The 8,215-nt window shown below is 31.0% G+C and overlaps 1 long non-coding RNA gene across 1 annotated transcript; it reads left to right on the top strand.

Moving 5' to 3' along the window:
• The first annotated feature begins 4,872 nt into the window (after positions 1-4,872).
• Positions 4,873-5,150, top strand: LOC105117930 (uncharacterized). Its single transcript, XR_840836.1, has 2 exons — positions 4,873-5,028; positions 5,084-5,150. It is a non-coding gene; the product is annotated as an uncharacterized LOC105117930 (long non-coding RNA).
• The last annotated feature ends 3,065 nt before the right edge of the window (positions 5,151-8,215 follow it).

Below are 8,215 nucleotides of genomic sequence, written 5' to 3'. Positions count from 1 at the left end.
TTTTCTTCCAAATGCAGGAGTGTCAAAATAATAAATAACACGGCAAAACCAGGATCAAACCATAGGGAGGTTAATTGTATAAATTATAGATAACAATAATACAACAATAATAATAACAACAATAGTAACAACAACAATAACAATAATAATAATAATAATAATAATAATAATAATAATAAAGAAAATGAAGAAGAAGAAGTTGATGAGAATTTTGAGATTGAAGATTAACGTAAGGATTAAACAATGATAACAACAAATATCAAGGTTAGAGGATCCACTAATGGTATGTCAAATAAGTATAGTATAAACTCTTATTATTCAATTGGAAACCACACATAAAGGAGGTTCCAATCAGATTATAAATTGTTAACATGATTACATTAGCTATCTTATTCGAATAATATTAATACTTATAAATAGTATTAGACATTCATAATTATAACTTATGTTAACAATAAATCAAGTTCCTTTCATAACTCAGGTGTCGGTTATACCATACAATATGGGCTGTGAAAGTGTCAAGCATTTGTTATACCATGTGTTATACAAAGAGAGAAAGCAAAAGAATGATCTTGATATGAAGAATAAGATGCCTAAATGCATGACAAATGCCTTCTTTTGTAGGCCAAATTAAAAACTATTAATTTGATGACTAATTAATGAGTGGGTGGCCAACTCTTTTCTAAGTTTGGTCATCCCTTTGTCCTTTCAATTTCAGTTCTTAAACTCATCAATCAATCCTTTCATTTATATGATAGGCCTGCATTTAAAATGAACATTTACCACAAATTAAAGGTATCTTATATTATTAGATATGTTATTATAAAACATGCTTTAGTTAAGGAGTTATTGATACTTTAAGTGCAAAATGATGATATAAAACCTTAACAAAAATACACTTTTAAGTACTAATCAATAGGCACTTAGGTATTTGCATAAACTAACTTAAAAGATAGATGGGGAAGAGAGAGAAAGAAAGAAACTGCTAGCATGTGCATTGCATTCACTAACGTATGAGAGATGTCTGTTCTTTTTTAACAGCAAGTGTTGTGCCTTCCAATGGTAGAACACTTCATTTTAGGGTGGCGCTCAATGCGTCTTATCGTTTGTTTCATTATGATGTGGCATGTAGTTGTCTTGTAAATTATGGAATTACCATAAAAATTTTTCTTTTGCCCCTCTTTTCTCTCTCTTTAACCTTGAAAAAACTAGAAAAGTGTTATTTTTTAGTTTTATCACATTCTTTCTTCATTATTTTAATTGTATCAATTTTGATTCATTTGTTTTTCAATTCTATCCTTTGACTTTTGATTTTTATATCAAATTTATCCTTTTATTTTATGATATTTCAAATTTGACCCTTAATGTTTTGATTTTTAATTTTGATTCTTAGCCCTTTTATCAAATTTTAATTAGTTTTCAATTTTATCCTTGGATCTATGATCTTCTTTTTAATTTTTTTCACTTTTGGTCCTTTTTCTCTTGATTTTGATTTTTATTTTGGATTCTTTTATGAATTTAATTTTTCTTTTCAATTTTTCCCTTCAATTCAAAATTTGATGACATTTTAGGTTTGGCCCTCAATGTTTTCATTTCTAATTTTGATTCTTAGCTTTTTATCAAATTTTAATTTGTTTTCAATTTCATTCTTAGATCCATAAGCTTTATTTTTTTTAATTTGATCCTTATTCTTTTGATTTTGATTTTTTGTTTTGGATTCATTTGTTTATTTGATCTTTTTTTTTCTTTCAATTTTTCTCTTCAATTCAAAATTTTAGGTTGTCCTCTCATTGTTTTCTTCAAATGAGTTCTTTATTCTCTTAATTACTAGTTTTTTATCCTTGAATTTTTTATTATTTAATTATTCACTATTTGATTTATTAGGATTTGAGTTTCTTTTTTTTTATTATTGTTTTATGCCCAACCTAGCAGTCAATCCGAGATAATTATCGAGTCACGGGTCGAGTGGGTTGACTTGAACTAATCCAAGTCAACCAAATCTTTTTAATTTATAAATAAAATAGAAATGATATAATTTTGGATAAAAAAATTATTAAGGAAACGCGTCAAGGAGTTTTGACCCTATTTTTACTAGATTTGCCCTTATTTAACCCGAGTTTTTTTTTATCGTTTTATACAAGATCAATTCTCCCTCAATTTAGTTTGAAACCCGGCTCGTGTAAGCCCTCGATCATAGGTTAACATTTTAGGTCAAGTCAAGTTTTAAAATAATAGTTTTCCAGATGCATTACTTTCAATTTAGTTATCAGTTAGGGTCATGAGTTTGAAAAGTTAATAGAAATTTATATCAATTTTTCCTCCGATTACATCATTCAAAGTTATTTATTTTGAAAATAAACTTCGTTATTTTCTTCACTTTCCTTTCAATCATGTTATTTGTTTTTGATCTAGATATGAGGCTTGGTTGGTGGTCTAGGTTTTATTTAGATCATTTTTTTATCATGTTTGATTTTTACTTCAAAATTTGATTTTCTAAAAAATAAACTTTGTTTTTTTTTTAATTGGATTATCTTGTTCGTATGATATTACTAATGAGCTTTGTTAGCTTCACCTTGTTTTAGTGGTTCTTTGTTTTTTTAGATTTTTTTATTGATTTTTTTTATTTTTTATTTTAATATTTTGATTGTTGATAATTATTTTTTTAATTTTATTTTTATAATATTACACTAATAACATTTGGGCATTATTTTTTTACACTGCAAAAAAATTAGCTCACTTATAATGAAGTACCAGCCATCTAGTAAATGGGGCATTCCCATCCATGTTCGTTTGTTTATTAAGGGAAAAATGCCCTCCATACTTGCTCGTATTGGATTGGGTTTCGTAATATACCTATCGAAACGAGTAATTTTGTCATCCTTAATCTTGTAAAAAATGACTTTTAATATGTCAAACTGTTGTTTTCAGTCATGCTAGACACATATCCCGCTTCCAATATGACACGTCATTAATTTAAAATTTTCAAGAACAAAAGTAAAAAGAAATGAAAATATTAAAATCAAATTGAGAATAATTAGAAAGATTTAATTTATTGGTTTTGTATAGGGCAATATATAATAATAATAAAAAAAAAAATTACAAATATAACTATAGTATTTCCTATTTAATATATTTATAATAGTTTTATATAGATCCATTCTATAATAATCAATTATAAGATCCCAACAACCATAAGAATATTTGTTAGGAATCCAATCTCTGAATATTTTTTTTTTTTTGTAATGCCTTTCAAGAAAAATCTATGCCTTCTGAACGGAAAAGACTCGGGAGCTCTCGCTTCTCACACAAGCTGTGCAATTCTGAAGTTTTTCTGAAGACTTTTCTTGTCTTGTACTTTTTCTTAATCTATTAATTAAAAAATAGTTCTAGCTTAACTAATATGTAACATGATAAATTAATACCGAGAAATTAATAATCTCAATTAAAGAATATTTTATTTGGTCTTTATTTAAATTTAAATTTTGAATTAAATTATATCTCAGTGAAATTATAAGGATGAAAGTGAGTAAAAATAAACAAAATTGACCGCATTTCCTTGAACACACACGTGGCCCTTCCTTGGATCCAAAACAAATACTCAACAAGATAAACCTGTTGAGCCCACGGGAGGGAAAGGCCCACCCTTACCATCCGCCGGTGGTTGATAAATTCCTGCCAAAATGTTTCTATAGTTAATTTATTTTGATATATTTTAAACTACATGTGGTGCTGAGTCCGTACAAACTGTTTTGTTTCTGACAAGAGGCAAATAATGATTTAACATACAGCAGATAACGTTTTTGCTTGAATGATAGAACACATTGTTTGTATTACAGTGAGAATGAGGAGACTTCCACCTGCAATATCAGAGACTACGGATTATTGACGAGCATCTCTGTTTCTATGCTGCCTTCAAGGACATTAACTTATTATGCCTACGCGTTCTACAATATGAATTCAGAGCTTCGCAGACGCCCCAAAGAAAACTATTTGTGGTGACAAGAAGTCATGACTGTAAAGAAGATTTGACACTACTTCGTCACTGTTTAGCATATTTTTTGAATTTCATTTACGAGCAAGTATTTCCACATCATTTGGGGCCCTGACGAGGCAGCTAATGAAAGTAATATAGTCATCTACGAAAGAATCCTCAATCCTACGATGGCATTCCTTAGAGGCCAGGAGATTTCTGAATGAGATTTCCGCGCCTTCATCCATCTGCAGTTGTGGGATTTCTAGAATCCCTTAACTGAATCTTATGTGAAATAGTAAGCTTTTTTCTGGATTCCTAAACTTCACTCCAGATTGATGGAGCTTTGTTGCAGTGGGTGCTCTTGAAAAGGCTGTTTCTTCCACTGGACGACGGCACAATGCCGGTGGCTGCTGACACCTTTTTAGGAAGTCAACGAAATGTAGGACTCCAGAGAAATTGATTGCTTTCCAAAAGTCCTCTTTACCCAGCCAGCCCATTGACTTCTTAGAAACCCACAGGCAAACTCAATAATGGTACAATTCTCAGCTACACTGGAAAAGCTCAAACAACTTCTCGAGGATGAAGAACGAAAGCTGATTTTCAAGCAATAGCATATCAACACCACGTTATGTACATAAATAGACGATAGAAAATCCGATCACTGCGTCCGTTTCTAAAAACAAAACTCCTGTACTTCAACTCCAGTAAGAGCATAATAATGAAGACAACATCCAGTAAGATCATTGTTGCGAAGTCTTTCCAACTAAAATTAATGGTTTCTTCATAACAATCACGTAATTCTGTTTCATTCTCCTTGATAATGTTAATTAAATTCTCGACACTTACCCTGCTCTTCCATATCTTTTAGATTTTCCTTACCATGGTGAATATTGGGGCCTATTGAGACTACTCGAGGTGTATATGCCTTTCTATGTAATTTCCGCGACCGTTCGGGGACTCAATGGATGCAGCATGCAGGGGAGGAAATCTTCATGTTTTTCAATAGCTCCTTCAAAGAATTGCTAACAAGTGAAACTTCATGGCTCTGATCCATTGTCTGGTGATCGGTACTTGATTTTCCACTAATTTCCATCCCGTGATAGAGCTGAGATAATCGCTGGTGTTCAGAACCAGCACGTATAATTAAATGCTATTGATAAAACAAACTGAAATACCATATTTAAGACACAGTCAAGAAAAACATATTCTGAAAAACAAATTTGAACTATATTCACAAACGCAAATACTTTTCATGGCTACTTGACCTCACTTAAACTATATTGGCTTCGAAAAGTCCCTTCTAATTTACAAGCCCGTAAAAAAAAAAAAAAAAAAAACCTATTTCACTGGTTTGCTGTTACTACATAGATTTTTCTTGTAACCAGATGCATTATAATATCCGGGCTCACTATTTAGTATCTTATTATTGTTAGAAAATTCTAAAAATCAAACACATATAAATTTACGTAATTCGGCAACTTACCTAATTCATGAAACTACTAGTTCATATTAATTAATTAAAGAAACAATACAAACAAATAAGAGAAGAAAACACTATTCTCTACTCAACTCACTCTCACTCAAGCTCTCTCTATCTTCTTTTCTCTCTACAGTACCATGCTTAGCTCTTCATTGAGTATATATATAGACCAAAATGGGAGCAAGAGCCATAAATCATACCATGATTTATACCACTATTTATGCCTTAAATTGAGCCTCCAACTTATGCTAAATGGGAGATGAGTTATTCCCACTAGCATATGGTTGAGGTAAGGCATTGTTTGTCTTCATTTTACTAACATTCTTCCACTCAGAGACAAACAACAAAATTATCTTTTATTCTTGAAGACCAACTGATTAGTACTTAAAAGTGTATTTTTTTCAAGGTTTTATATCATCATTTTGCATTTGAAGTATCAATAACTGCTTAACTAAAACATGTTTGATAATAACATATCTAATAATATAAGATGCCTTTAATTTATGATAAATATTTATTTTAAATACAGAGCTATCACATAAATGAAAGGATTGATTGATGAGTTTAAAAATTGAAATTGAAAGGACAAAGAAAAGACCAAACTTAGAAAAGAGATGTTGGTGCAGTTCAAACTGGAATACTGTTCGGTAATTGAGTCATATCTGGAGCTATAGATCTCGAATTTAGGTTTACTTTATATGGATAAAAAGGTAAGACATAAGTCTACAACTTTTATATAGAGCCCAAGATTTAAGAAAGACATTTTTAAGTCCAAATAGTAGCAACAACAAAGAAGTCTGAATCTGTCCTACAGCTCGCGCATTATTCAATGTTTGGACCATATCTATGGTTCTAGAAATCCAAATGACCTCCATTTTTTTTTTCTAGAAAGCAAAGACAAGTTCCTACAACTTTTATATTTTTAAGTAATTTCAATTTTGATATTATCAATGACGTTTTGGGCAGACAAGAGAAGATAAAGATTGTCACCAAGTCAAGAGTTGGCCACCCACTCATCAATTAGTCATCAAATCAATAGTTTCTAATTTTGGCCACTACTCTTCATAGTGGTAAGGTTATTGAAAAACCCACTCTTGAACCTTCTGAGAAAGATGATGAGTCAATTGTTGAGGGTAAGGAAGGGGTTGAATTTGAAAATTGCAAAGAAAAAATTGATTCCCTACCAGCACTTCTATTTCCTCATGTCATGAACAAATAAAGGAAAGTCAATCACAACTCTGAAATCTTTGAAACTTTCAAACAGGCAAGGATGAATATACATTTGCTAGATGCTATTAAACAGGTTCCTTCCTATGCTAAATTTTTGAAAGATCTATGCACTATGAAGAGGAAACTAAATATGAAAAAGAAAGCCTTTTTAGCTGAACAAGTAAGTGTCATTTTTAAGAACAATACTGCTTTGAAATATAAAGACCCTAGTTGTCTTACAATTGCTTGCTTTATTGGAGAACATGAAATTGACAATTTCTTGTTTTATTGGAGAGCATAAAATTGAAAGAGCCTTACTTGATCTTGGAGCTAGTGTGAATTTACTTCCATATTCAGTTTTTCAAAGTCTTAATCTGGGTGAGTTAAAACCAACTTTTGTAACTCTTTTACTTGCTGATAGATCTATAAAAATGCCTAGAGGAATAATTCAAGATATGTTAGTACAAGTTGATAAATTCATTAGGTTGTAGATTTTATTGTTTTGGACACACAACCTGTTGAAGCATGTAATTCATTTCCTGTTATTTTAGGACATCCATTTCTTGCAACTTCTAATGCATTGATTAATTTTAGGAATTGACTAATGATTAGTACTTAAAAGTGTATTTTTATCATGGTTTTATATCATCATTTTGCACTTGAAGTATCAATAACTCCTTAACTAAAATATGTTTTATAATAATGTATCTAATAATATAAGATACCTATAATTTGGGGTAAATGTCTATTTTTAATGCAGGTCTATCACATAAATGAAAGGATTGATTGATGACTTGAAGAACTTAAATTGCAAGGATAAAGAGATGGCCAAACTTAGAAAAGAGATGTCGGTGCAATCCAAACCGGAACACTGTTCGGTAATTGGGTCATATCTGAAGCTACAGATCTCAAATTTAGGTCCAATTTATATGGATGGAAAGGTAAGACATAGGCCTACAACTTTCATATGGAACCCAAGATCTAAAAAGGCCATTATCAAGTCCAAATTGTAGCAATAACAAAGAAGCCCGATTCTGTCTTCCAGCCCGAGCACTATTCGGTATTTTGGCCATATCTGGAGTTCTAGAAGTCCAAATGAGCTGAATGTTTTACAAAAGAAAGCTGACATAATTGCCTACAACTTTGATGTTTGCAACTGGCTCCAATTTTGACGTTATCAATGACGTTTTGGGCAGACAAGAGAAGATAAGGATTGTAACCAAGTCAAAAGTTGGCCACCCACTTATCAATTAGTCATCAAATCAATAGTTCCCAATTTGGGCCTATAAAAGGAGGCATTTGCCATGCATTTAGGCATCTTGGTTTCCAGATCAAGATCATGGTCTTCCTTTCTCTCTTTGTATTTTTTGTAATGTTTATGCTTTGCTTTCATTAATATGAAGTTTATGCCTTTCATTTCCTTTCCTTTACTTAGTTAACTTTTATGTTCTTATTTTGTTTATCTATTTTGTTTTCTTTCATTATGTCTAGCTAAGTTAGTTATGTCAAGGTGAAAAGGTTACACTAATGGTGTGAGAATAAGTATAATGTAA

This window comes from Populus euphratica, unplaced genomic scaffold, assembly GCF_000495115.2.
Source record: "Populus euphratica unplaced genomic scaffold, PopEup_1.0 scaffold1613.1, whole genome shotgun sequence".
In the NCBI taxonomy this organism is placed as follows: Eukaryota; Viridiplantae; Streptophyta; class Magnoliopsida; order Malpighiales; family Salicaceae; genus Populus; species Populus euphratica.
Note: the sequence above shows the minus strand (reverse complement) of the source record. Positions and strands in the feature narration are given on the sequence as shown.